We start from the raw sequence: 12,470 nt of genomic DNA, 5'->3' as shown, positions 1-12,470 counted from the left end.
ACATTTTGTAGTGAAAATTCTGTGACTTGTCCATATTTAACTACAGATTTTGCGTCTGTCATAAGCAGTGTCATAACCGTGTATTAGCCCCTGTAATTACGTTACTTTGATTGTGCTAACCAGAATCCGTGTTCACTAAGCGTTCTTACGCTAGAATTGTTCTTACATACAAACAAATATGATCAAAGCTTTGGTGATCTTGGGCCAGAACTGGCCTTTGCGCCATTAATACCCAATAATGATTTAATCAAGTCGAACCAATAAACGAATCTATCCAATCCAATCCTGATTGTGTAAATATTAGCAATCAAGACGGTTTCTACAGAGCTTGTATATATATATATATATATATATATATATATATATATATATATATATATATATATATATATATATGATTATTATTTCAAATGTCATAAGGCCCTTTAAACAATGTCATGTGCGTCAAGCTTAAACTTAGACTTGAGTGGTTTCAGAGAAAGCCAGAATGCTGCGAGTAGGAGACGCATTTAATCCTAAGAAAACATCGCAAGAAATTCCTTCGAAGTAAGGAACCTCGGTTCGAAGTGAGGCGCGAAGAAAAAGTGTCAGAGCGAAACAATCAGGGAAGTGGATGCTACTAGAAAGCAGGTGGTATGGCCGGTGGTGTTGAACAAGTGCTCAAGACCATCAATCTGGAACGTGGTGCGCCCAATAAGCGAGCTTCTCCAAGAGCCGCCGAGGGGCGCTGCTGCTAAATTTACGACGACAACGGAACATGACGTGAGCCGACGCCCTTTCTATGTCACAGATAAGAAGTAGTCCCAGCCGCATTGTGCGATTCACAGAGTTTCCTGCAGTTACTAGAGGGAACTCGGGCACTGCAATCGTTCAGCCACCAGGGGGAATGATGGGTAGTACATGGATTTGTGGGATCGTGCTTGGTGCTTTAGGCGTCCTTGTGGCTTCGTTTATTACTCTTTATCTCGTCCTGAATTGGCTTATATTTCAAAGCGGTTTATACTTTTTTTAGTGCAGGAGGATAATTAGGCTCTTGAGCACGCTAATCACGGCTAATTGTAGTGGTCACACTTGTCAATGCTCCCATGGCATAGTGGTGTCCAATATCAGGTTTCAATAAACCCTCTGTACAATTGAAATATTTATAATGCAGTACTTTCTTAAAACTGTTCACTTTGCAAAGTCACGAAACCATTTAAAGCCCGAAGCACGAAGGCACATTCATGCACGACTCATTATTTGCACGCTGGCTCAACTGCCCTGGCTGCAGCTTCCATAGACACTAGCGCCTCAGTTCCCCTCAAGTAATCGGAACAAGCTTTGTTTCTTGCCGAGAGAACGTATTACTGTGCTGTCATTTGATTCGCCACTGGACGGTTCACTCATATACCTGCAGGTGTTGTTCTCTCCTCTGGATTGTCAACTGATCAATGATTCACCTCTACTGTTATCTCCACTGCCAATCCAGGCCTGATACAACGTGCGGCCCACAAGTCTTGAACCTTGGAGCGAAATCTGACCACGTGTGCGATTCGAAACTCGGAAGTGCTACCTAGTCTCAGAGCTGGCGAAAATTCTTTATGTGATCTGGTGCTACACGACTGCGGACACAACTCACATGAACATTCCACGATACAGCTTATCTAACGCGAAACGGCATATCGGCGAGGCGCCGAGTCCATTTATCTTCCACGCAGCAATTTGTTTTCCATGTATCAGCGAAAACCGAGCCCATGAATAGAAAACACAGGAGTCACTGCATCGTGAGCTCAAGTGAGAGCACAAAGTTGCAAGTTATTAAATATAAATTTCTTTTCGCGCCGCCGTAGAAGCTGGCATTGGGTCATGTGTTGCATTGAGGGAACACGCAAACGTATACCTTGTACCACTAGATGAAAGATTGCCTGCCTAGCACGAACAGACAAAAAATCCCTTTTAGCTGTTTTCTTAAAGTTGAGGGAACAAGCTTTCTAGTATCTCGTTGTCTTTCTAAAAGTAATAAACTGTTGCTGTCAAAGATAGGGAAGCAAACTCGCCACCAATCATATCAGTGATAGCGTTCTGGTATGTTGACGTAGCTAGACGTGTCCGCATCCGATGGGAAAGGATTCCCGAAGCAATGTTACAGCCAATGAATTTCGAGAAGCGATGACATGAATACCGGCATAAGGTGGATTAATCGATGGTGCAATCATAGGCGCGCAGGAACACGGCAGTGATGATGGAAACACGGAAAAGAGTGCGGTGACTTTTCTGCGAGCCGTTATGCAACTACGTGATCATACATTCTGGCCAAATAGCGTTGCTAGTTAGCTCATACAGGAAGCTCATCAGAAAAAATTACCGACGATTACGTTACTTCCTAATGCGAAATTTGAGCGCAGCAAATAAGCTGTTTCACCTTTTGGATAGATTGAGGCAAAGAGATCGAGCAACACATGTATGCGCTATCACATAATTTTTTTTTTTCACACGTATTCCTTTAACAAAGACTCCACTAACAGTTCTTGACAGTCATGAAGGAAGCTTTGTGGTCTGAGAAATAGACTGATATATGTTCGACTTGGTACACCAATGCTTGATTCTCAAAGACGAGATCTATACAAGTGCCTCGCAAGGTTGTCACAGCCGTGGGGGAAGCAGAGGCTAAGCGCCGCCGCCGAGAAGACCCTGCCGTTCGCGCCGCCGAAGCGGAGGCTCATCGCCGCCGTCGAGAGCAACCAGCAGTAAGCGAGGCTGAAGCAGAAGCTCATCGCCGCCGCCGAGAAGACCCTGCAGTTCGCGCCGCCGAAGCGGAGGCTCATCGCCGCCGTCGAGAGCAACCAGCAGTAAGCGGAAGCGGAGGGGGGCGGCGTGTACACCCAGCGGCAAACGATGGGGGCAGAAGCGCGCGCAGCAAGCGGACAACACGATAAAGGGAGGAGGGAAGAGATAGCAGCGACTGACTGATGCCGCTGACGGCGATAGTGAGTCAACCCCAGCTATCCGCCACACAAGAACAGGGGGGGGGGGACCCTTTCCTCCTCTTTCTGCATGGCGGCGACGGTGTTCTATGCAGTCACGTTATCTTGACTCTCTAGCGGCGTCAGCGGCATCCAGCGGTATCAGTCGGTCGCTGCTAGCGCTGGGGGGATGAAAGGGGGGCGGAGCTGGTTACGAGGCCGACGGCGACGCCGACGACGACGACGACGCGAAACCCAGGAACGGACGCCAAAGAGCTGCGCTCTAAAAAAAAAGATTCCTCAACATGCGAAGAAGACAATGTTTGTACGGAGACGAAATGATGACGTGATAAAAGTGAAGAGGAAAGGCGACAATATATACAACTGAAGTGAACATGGCAAAAAAAATTAGAGGTCGCTGAAGTTTCTCAAAATTTTAAGTGTGGAACGCGACAGCATTCGTAGACCCCAGGCTGCCTTTCATGCTTCCCGGCAACTGCAGCTTATGTAGCCCTAACGTTTACCGGGAAACGCTGGCGGCAAACCCTATGCACGAAGGCAAGCTTTCTGGTAAAAACGCGGCCTCTTGACTGGGTCAATCTCCTGTTATTGTTTCGCAGTTTCGATATTTCAGTCTGAGAAGGGAGCTAACATAAAAGATATGCGCTGTCGGTGTTTTTTTTTATTACGTTTGTTTGTGGGCTGCCGTTCTCAACATTCCAAGGAATAACTTTGTAAAGAATGAAAGACTATGTATGAGCAACTTGGTGGTAGAAAAGTGGCTGGGTATGCGTGGTTCGGAATTTTCAAAGGACAACAGCCTCGAACCACTCGATTTTCTTTATTCACCGCGGAATGTATATTTTTCGTCGTCTTGAGTTAAAAAGAGAGGATTCAAGTACTTTATTCAGATCGAGTATGTTGCCGGTTACCTGTGTCTATTTGAGCTGACACGGGCGGTTTGCTTTGCTGATGAAAGCATATATTATGGCTCAAGTGGCGAGCTCTGGCGATTGTTTATCTAGGCACGATTCACTCATACAATACGTTTAGTGAACTTAACAAAGATGCTCGTGGTTATCGACGCTTCGCGAATACATTCCGTTTCAGATATCCGTAAACATTTTAGCTTCCAGGAAATAACGCTAGTGTTCTTGAATAAACATAAAATTACATTAATTTTCCTTTTAAAGACGTTGAAAACGTTAAATGACGTTAAAGACGTCATTGTCACTATGACTGTTATTAGCAAATAAAAGGAAAATCAGTACTATCATTATCATTAACATGAACATTATCATCATCAAGCTTCATCTTGACTACAGCAGCCACTACAACTGCATATGGTATAGGGCTCTGCCAGTTACCTCTAATTGCCCTTTGACAACTGACTCCACCTGATTCCAGCAATTTTGTCATCGACCACGCTTACGATTGCTTGGCACGCAATGTATACCTTCACTAACCCTCCCGTCATCTGCTTTACGCACCGCATAACCAGCCCAATTGCGCCTTGTTTCTATTGATCTCAGCTATAGAATATATGTTACATTGGTCGGAAATCGATACACGCCACCATACTGCTGTCGTTTAACGTTACGGCTATCGTTTCTCATGCTACTGATCGTGGCGCACACATTAGCCGCCTATCAAGCTTCTCTGTCTTCCTTTTTTACTTTGTTCTTGCTCTTTTTCTACCGCACCCTTTCTTATTCTCTATAATATTATCAAATAAGTGTGCGCAGTCCTTCGTCGAGAAGAAGCTGTATAAGTGCCTTGGGAACTACTCTAGCCTATTTAAGAAAATTTTTAAAATGCAAGAACCAGGAATGAAGCTAGCATGGCATACAAAGTGTGATTGAGGAAAAGTTCGTGTTGCCTGTTTACAGACAGTCGTGTTCATCGAATACTTACCGGCAGAATGGCGCGGCGGTACGCTTTCCGTTAAAGTTTGCAGTTTCCATGCAGAATATGCTTCCTTCTTCACAACACGCAAAATTCAAATGCCACATTTTCTAGCATCGCGAAAAAGTGCTTTTCTCAACAGCGTAACAGAGAGACGTGCAATGTCAGAGAGGTTGTTACTTGAATGTCAACAGACGTGGATGAGCAGACGTTTCTCCGTTCAGTGCACGCAAAGAAATGTGGCCTTCCGCGCAGCACAGGCCGAGAACAACAATTTTCAAATAATCTCTGCGACGGGAACATTTTCTTTCTTGGCTGCCTGTGCCTGGGCACGGCTTTGCTCCGTTCTTTCTTGTGCCTCGTGCGGAAATCGATATTATCTGGAGATGCGTATTTTATCTCCGATTTTTCTATCACTTTGAACAGACAGAAGTGTTTCCTGTCTATGTGACACGCCGGAGACGGGACGACATACTGAATAAGACGGAGTGCAAGAAAACTTCGCACACAGAAAAAAAAACACTGACGGGAAGCATTCTCCTGTTTCCCTGTGCTTTTAGGAAAGAGAAATACATCTAGCGTTGCTTCGCAGCAATGGACTGAGTCCTCCCGCTCAGCAATGCGCACGGGTCCAGTTTCGGTAGTGCGTCCGGTCTTTCGTGCTGTGCGCACACCATGCTTTATAGAGACACGCTTTCGTCTCCTTCGACTTTATTGCGAAATGTAACGTCTCTCTGAGGCTGCGGAAGGCTCGATTCTGTAGTCACGAGAAAAGAATTCATCGTTTCTGCGCACAGGCGTTAATAATTATATGATGCGCTTGTCGCACTTTAAAGCAACGCCTGGAAGAGTGCTGTTGCCTTTCTCTGTTTTTTTTTCTGACTCTTCTGACGATTCTTCACGGTGGTATAGCAATATAATTTAGTGGAGCCACAGAGTTCAATTTTGAGTTTGCTTTTCCTACTCCTTGCTTCCAAGCATAGACTCACTGCCTAAAGCACATTCAATTTTTTTTTATCAGGTGGGAGTTTAAAGTAAGTGAGATGAATAGAAAGCTGACAAACGGCCATAATATGCAGATCCAAAGCAAATTTCGGAATCTATGTGACGCGGAGCTCTCGCCAACCTGTTGACTAATGGCATGCAACTGAACTGTTCACCAGGCGTTTTGCAACATACCGATTGGCTTCCTTCCCGTCACATGAGCAAGGCCCGGAGACTCCCATCAGGCGACCCTCACGACCGCAGGTTACACTATCCCCTCGATTGTTCCATTTTGCTACGAAAATATCTCCACGACCGTGCCACCTTACTCGTAGAAAAGCCGACTGAGCCAGCAACTTGCACGGACTGGGTTACATGAAAGCTGATTTTTTCTACCATTGTCGTTCTGTGGATGAGATATTGAGCAATAAAGCAGCTGCAGCCACGGTTAGCAAAGTCTTAAAACGGTTAGTCTATAACTCTTCGCCTTATTAAAGAGCACATTGCGAGGACTCAGAAGTGGGACGCATTTTCATTGCCTAGCAGGAAGTTCCCAGGCTAAGAGCAAATGCAATGGCTCTACCTTGAGTGCCTCCTTGCAACGTCAGCGAAGTCAACAGTTAAGTTAAGTGAGTATTAAATAGTGACGTGTAGTAAAAGGCACAAATAAATGTCATTGTGCCCTAACAGGCGTTCCCCAAATCCTAATTGAAAATCTAACGCGTGAAATCTAATCATGCGTAAGGCTCCTCAAGATACTGTCGAGAATTCCCGGTATCTCGCCCTAGCTATTTAGGCAAGTAATTTCGGCTGGGCACTTTGAAGGAGCTCAAGAGAGCTGTTCTTTTTCTTTCTTTTTTTTTTCGGTCGATTTAAGACAGCAAGATGAAGTGTAGCTGTAGATTTGTGCGTTGTAGAGCGATGAAGTATTCTTCGCACAACATCCGCAATATTCTTGACTGCTAGGTAAATTGACCGCCGATTAGCCATCTACTGTCTCCTCTTTCAAAACTTAAAATTCCGATAATTACACTGCCCCAATTGTTCACGAATTCAGATCTTTAGACATACTTTCGCCAAATAAACTTCGCGATTTCGGGGCTTTGGCCGAGTACACGGCTCCCTTGCACGGCGAAAGCTCGTTTTGCGGCAAACGACGAGAGGTGTCGAGCCACGGTAGATTTGCCGGCTTCTCCGGGAACGTGCCACCATCGAAAGCACTGAAACATCACGGGTGGGTACGATTTGTTGCATAGAAAATCTGTTCATCACCTACGTGGAACGGCAATGTAAGACATTCGGGTTGCTTCCATCTGATGCCATAGTCATCCCGGTTTTGTCGTCATATTCATGTTCCTTAAATAAATGTTTGTTAACGTTAATCTTTCTCATTCACACAAGCAAAGCAGCTACATTGACGGAGTTGGCGCCACTTCGGTAACTTGGAGTGAAAACAGCAGTTGCAATTAAGCCGGCGCAAAGCAACCGGACACCAGATAAAGAGAAACACATACTCACTACTGTCAGTAGAAGTGCAATTGTAGTAAAGCATTTCTATCAGCAGTGGTGCTTTTGATCACCTTAAGTTACGCTGTCCTTTGTTTTCGGCTTCAATAATCTTTCCCCGGTTATAATTTTCAATAGACGCGTTTTCGTACTTCCTGGTGCCGTTTTGGCTATCAAAACTTGCCGAAATGCAGTTTTCTTTATGCAAAAAAAAGTTTTATCGATCGATGTCGCGGCGACGTTGCAGCATTTGTAGATGATTTATTTATGCTCATCTGTGTATGCTAATGAAAATGCAAATGCAACAGCCAATGCATTTTGCAATTCCAAAGCTATCACTGAAAACAAAATTGGTGGCACTCCCGACAAGTGTCCTGTGCACTCTCTTCATTGCGGTGTAATCACAAGGACTATTCAGAAAATGGATGTGGCTTGTTTGAACACGAAATAATAATCACCGTTGAGAAAAATGATGATAAACTCGAATCTCAGGAAACAGAAAAATGACCAAAAAGAAATAGAAATAAGAGAGCTGCTACCTTGTTCCCTTCGCCCATCCCCAGCACGAGGTAGGCTTCCACTATTTTTTTCGGCGTCTAGTTTTATGTCTCAACATCTCTGGGCTCTCTTATTCTCGTGTAATGAACGTTGACCATATATACAGTGGCAGTAAGCCACACGTGTGAACACGGTTCATTTGTTAAAGTGCGCGGTTATAATTTTAAAAGAAACTTCCAAATGTTCCTCCTGTTTCCTTATAGATTAGTTCGTTTGAAGAGAGGTAAAAAAATATTCCTTGCTTTTATTTTTGTTTTTATTCGTGCCAGCACTGGCGTAAAGAAGAAACTAGTCTCCCAGCTCCGCCACGCTACACAACGCACAAGGCTGCTGACACATGGCGACACGCCCAAATGCAAATAATACTTACACAAAGCATGTTCTACTACATAGCCAAAAAGATGGCCTCCAAGATGCGGCGGAAGCCCAAATACACCCAACACCATCCGTTGTGGCCCGGGCGGTCAACACATACGTAAATCAATACTTAGGACACTACCTAAACGGTCCCACATACTTGAGGACCAGCTGACGGGGTCAATACAGCAGCTAAGCGGCTGCATTAACCGAGCTTATAACGGAGCTTGGGCTACCAGAAGTCGACGCCTTCAACGTCGCCCTCACCCCCATTTCTCGCAGAACTTCGCCATCCCCCAACACCCAAATGGTGTGTAAAGATGTAAGCAAAGGGTACCTCGACTACACTATTTCACAATGCTTTAAAGCAACAAAAAGAAAGAAACTGAAACAAATAACAATAATAATAATTAAATAATTGTGTTTATTTAACTTGCCGGGGAACAACCCTAGGGTTTGAGTGCTGGGGCACGCATACATTAAAATCCGAAAACAAAAACACTGCACGGAATATTATAATTAAAGAAAAGCTTCGCAGTTGAAGAAAAATTCATCCTAATCCGGAACTCGAACCCGGGACCGCCTATCCGGTGCAGCCGCTTTACCATCTGAGCTAATCAGGCGGCTTTCTTTTTTTCTTTCATGGTATATTTCACAGTAACATTGAGCCCAACAATCACCAATTGTGCAATCACAGAATGAAGGGCACAATGAAAGCCACACACGGAAAAGGCAGCGTTCATAGTGTGGTTGGAAACGTTGGTTTCACATTAGAAGGGTGGTAAGGATAGGCACCTCACCAAAGTGAGGTACCAGTCCAGTTGTATACCAAGTTCATCATCAACATGTTTTAGGTGCACCGTCATCTGGCTGATATGTACCCTTGCAGGTACAATAATTTCGGCGTTTCGGTCCATCATTCGAGTTTTCCACAAGCTGTGCATTCCCAGCAGAAAAAGACATATCGGAAGGTGCACTATTATCAGAGGTCTCAGCAGGTATCACTCAGTATGAGCCTTAATCTCAGTCTTCTTTTTTAAAGTACGTTGGAGGACATACCAAAATAGGATGGCGTCGGTGCAGCTAATAAAATAATGTTCAATTGTCTCTGCCACATCACAAAGGCGACAGTTAACATAAGAGACAAACATACCCTTTTTCTCTATACGTGTTTTCACCGGTATGGTTCCACTGTGGAGTTCATAAAAGAATGTTTTGCAGCAAGGGGTTGTATACATTTTACGAACTCGCTTTCGTACATCGTGGCCAGGTCATTTATTGTACAGTGATCGGTAAAATGGAGGCAGAAATAGCATGGACAGTAAATCTTTATATAATGTTTTACGCAACACTGAGTACAAGTATTCAGTGTAAAACCGTACTGTCAGGAAACGAACTGCCAAGTAAACTTCTTTCATGAACCGCCACAAGCATAAACGCGAAGAAAAATTGGAAGAAACAACTAAATTAGTTAACGCAATAACAAGTGCGGCTTGCATGAATGACTGAATTATAGGATGCGAAATATCGCAAAAAAAAGAAGAAACATAGACACTATTCGCGCCACATAAAGATGTACTAAGCCCAACCCACCTTTACTAACATGGACCTTCCTTTTACAACGGAGGAGCTCAAGGCGGCACTAGCTCTCTGCAGGCTCTATTCATCTCCGGGTCCAGATGGTATATCATACCGAGCCTGATAGAATTCGCACGGATAGAATTGTTGAGCCTTTACAACTCCTCATGGCAGGAGGAAATGTTCCTAACGATTGGAAAGTTAGCCGCCTGGTGCCACTCTTAAAGCAGGGCCAATCCCCACTATAGCTCACCTCTTACCACCCAATAGCGCTGGCCAGCTGTATAAAAAAGATATTCGAACGGATGATTTTAGGCCGCCTGGAGTGGTACCTTGGACACTACAAGATTTATCCGAATTCCATGCCTGGTTTCCGACGTGACCGCTCTTCCATCAACAATGTAGTTGATCTCGTTTCATATGTTCAGCAGGAAAGGTCTCGTAAGCGTTTATCTGCAGCTTTATTCTTAGATGTGAAAGGGGCATACGATAACGTATTACATGAGGCCATTCTCGACGCTCTTGCGATGGTTGGCCTAGGTGGTTGAGCCTTTTGTGGATTGCAAGTTACCTATCTGCAAGCTCATTCTTTGTGTTAACTGACGATGGCCCAACTACGCGACGCTATACCAGCAGGGGGTTCCTCGAGGCGGTGCTCTCAGCCCGACGATATTCAACCTTGACCTTGCTGCACTTGCTGAATACTTGCCAACTACCATCAAAATTTCAATATACGCAGACGACATCTGTGTCTGGACTTCGGCAGTCACACGTCCTCAGATACCTGCGTGGCTTTAAAGAGCGGCAACTTTGACAGCGAGCTATTTGTATAAACAAGGTCTCAGCATATCACCAGAAAAATGCGCACTAGTGGCATTTACTCGCAAACCAATAACTCTTTATGTCATCTCAATGAATGGGCGGACCATTTCCTATGTCAGAACCCACAGATTTCATGGCGTAATTATTGACCGAGACCTCTGTTGGAGCCCGCACGTGGCCTACATGAAACGGCGCCTAACAACAACTTCCCAGTTGTTTAAATACTTGACAGGAAAGACATGGGGGATGTCAGTAGACGCAATGCTGAAACTCTACAGAGCTCTCTTCCTCTGTTCTTTAAGATATAGTCTACCTGTACTGAACAACTCTTGCAAGACAAATATTCGTGTTCTGCAGGCAACATAAGCTCAAGCACTCAGAGTTTGCCTTGGTTTGCCCAGATGCGCGTCAACAGAGGCAACTCTTGCGATTGCTCGGGCCAATCCAATGCAAACTCACATTATGGTGGAAGCCCTGAAATCACACATCAGACATTTTGCACGTGCCCCCTATCACCACCTTGCAACACTACCTTCAGACAGGCACCAAGCCTCATTCTCTAAAACTATCGTCAAGTACAACGACAAACTTCCCACGGGCATCACCGCTGCATCTAAACCATAGATACTCCCTTGTTGTCTTATCAGCCCCACAGTGCATCTCAGTGTACCAGGAATGGGAAAAAACTCTGAGCTGTCGTCGCCTGTGCTGAAACAACTGTCTCTGCTTCTGCACGAGAGGTGCGCGGACAGCGTACACATTTATACTGATGGTTCCACAAACATCCACTGTTCGTCCGGTGCTGTGGTTGTCCCAGCAAGAGCTATTACCATCAGCTTTAGGACTGACCACCCGGCGACATCGATATCTGCGGAACTAGCTGTTCTTCGCGTTGCACTTTGCTTCGTCAATGGGGAACCACCTCGACAATAGTCAATCTTCAGTGACTCAAAGACAGCCCTACAATCTGTGCTATTAGCTGTGCGCCGCAGGCCATTCGAACGGCTCGTATTCGATATTAGATGCCTACTCTATACATCACATGAGAAAGGACACCACGTGCCGTTTCAGTGGCTACCACGTCACTGCGGTGTCATAGGAAACGAAGGCGCCGACAATGCCGCTCGGGCAGCTCTTGAAGACACACAGGAAGAGGCCATACCGCTTTCAAGATCCCACGCAGCCAGCAGACCTCGAGTGCTAGCACAGGAGATCACGCTCTCTCTATGGTGCACACCAAGCAGCCAGACCAACTGGAGCAATCGTCAATACCACCTGCCCTCTTTGATGCATCTCTATATGCCAACTGGACTCCGCTGAAGAGATGCCACTCTGCTTTATCGCTTGTGGCTAGGGGTGGCATTCCAGAAATCTTACCCATTTCACATTGGAATGGCCGACAACGCTCTCTGCAATGCCTGTCTTCGCGAGGAGACACTAGAACACATTGTGTGCGACTGTCCTGAATATAATGTTCAGAGACAGTCCCTTTCATCCATTATAGTGCACCTTGACAATAGACCATTGTCAGTTGAAACGATTTGAAACACTTCTGTACAGGCCTGCGTACAAGCAACGCCGCATGCTTGAGGACAAAAAAAGTCTTTGTATGGCCATTACTGGAATAGGTGTCGCTGTTCTCATGGCAACTAACTCTGTAAAACGTGATGTATGCACCAGCTTTTTCCATCATTTAAGAGGCCCAGCCGCAAGTCATTTACATGATTCAAGGTTCACAGGCACACGATATTTGCTCCATCATGACGCACACCTGCGACTAGGCGAAAATCAAGATGCTTGGTGCCCAGCTACGCTGCC

At 45.2% G+C, this 12,470-nt stretch overlaps 1 long non-coding RNA gene across 1 annotated transcript in view; it reads right to left on the bottom strand.

Annotated features, from left to right (window-relative positions):
• Positions 1 to 12,093, bottom strand: part of LOC142577879 (uncharacterized) — a 76,228-nt gene extending 64,135 nt beyond the window's left edge. Inside the window, exon 1 of the long non-coding RNA XR_012827087.1 lies at positions 12,030 to 12,093. This is a non-coding gene — a long non-coding RNA (uncharacterized LOC142577879). The remainder of the gene's footprint in view (positions 1 to 12,029) is intronic.
• Between the last annotated feature and the right edge of the window lie 377 nt (positions 12,094 to 12,470).

This window comes from Dermacentor variabilis, chromosome 4 (genome assembly GCF_050947875.1).
Source record: "Dermacentor variabilis isolate Ectoservices chromosome 4, ASM5094787v1, whole genome shotgun sequence".
NCBI classification, from domain to species: domain Eukaryota; kingdom Metazoa; phylum Arthropoda; class Arachnida; order Ixodida; family Ixodidae; genus Dermacentor; species Dermacentor variabilis.
The sequence above is the reverse complement of the archived record's forward strand: the minus strand, read 5'-3'. Positions and strand labels throughout refer to the sequence as shown.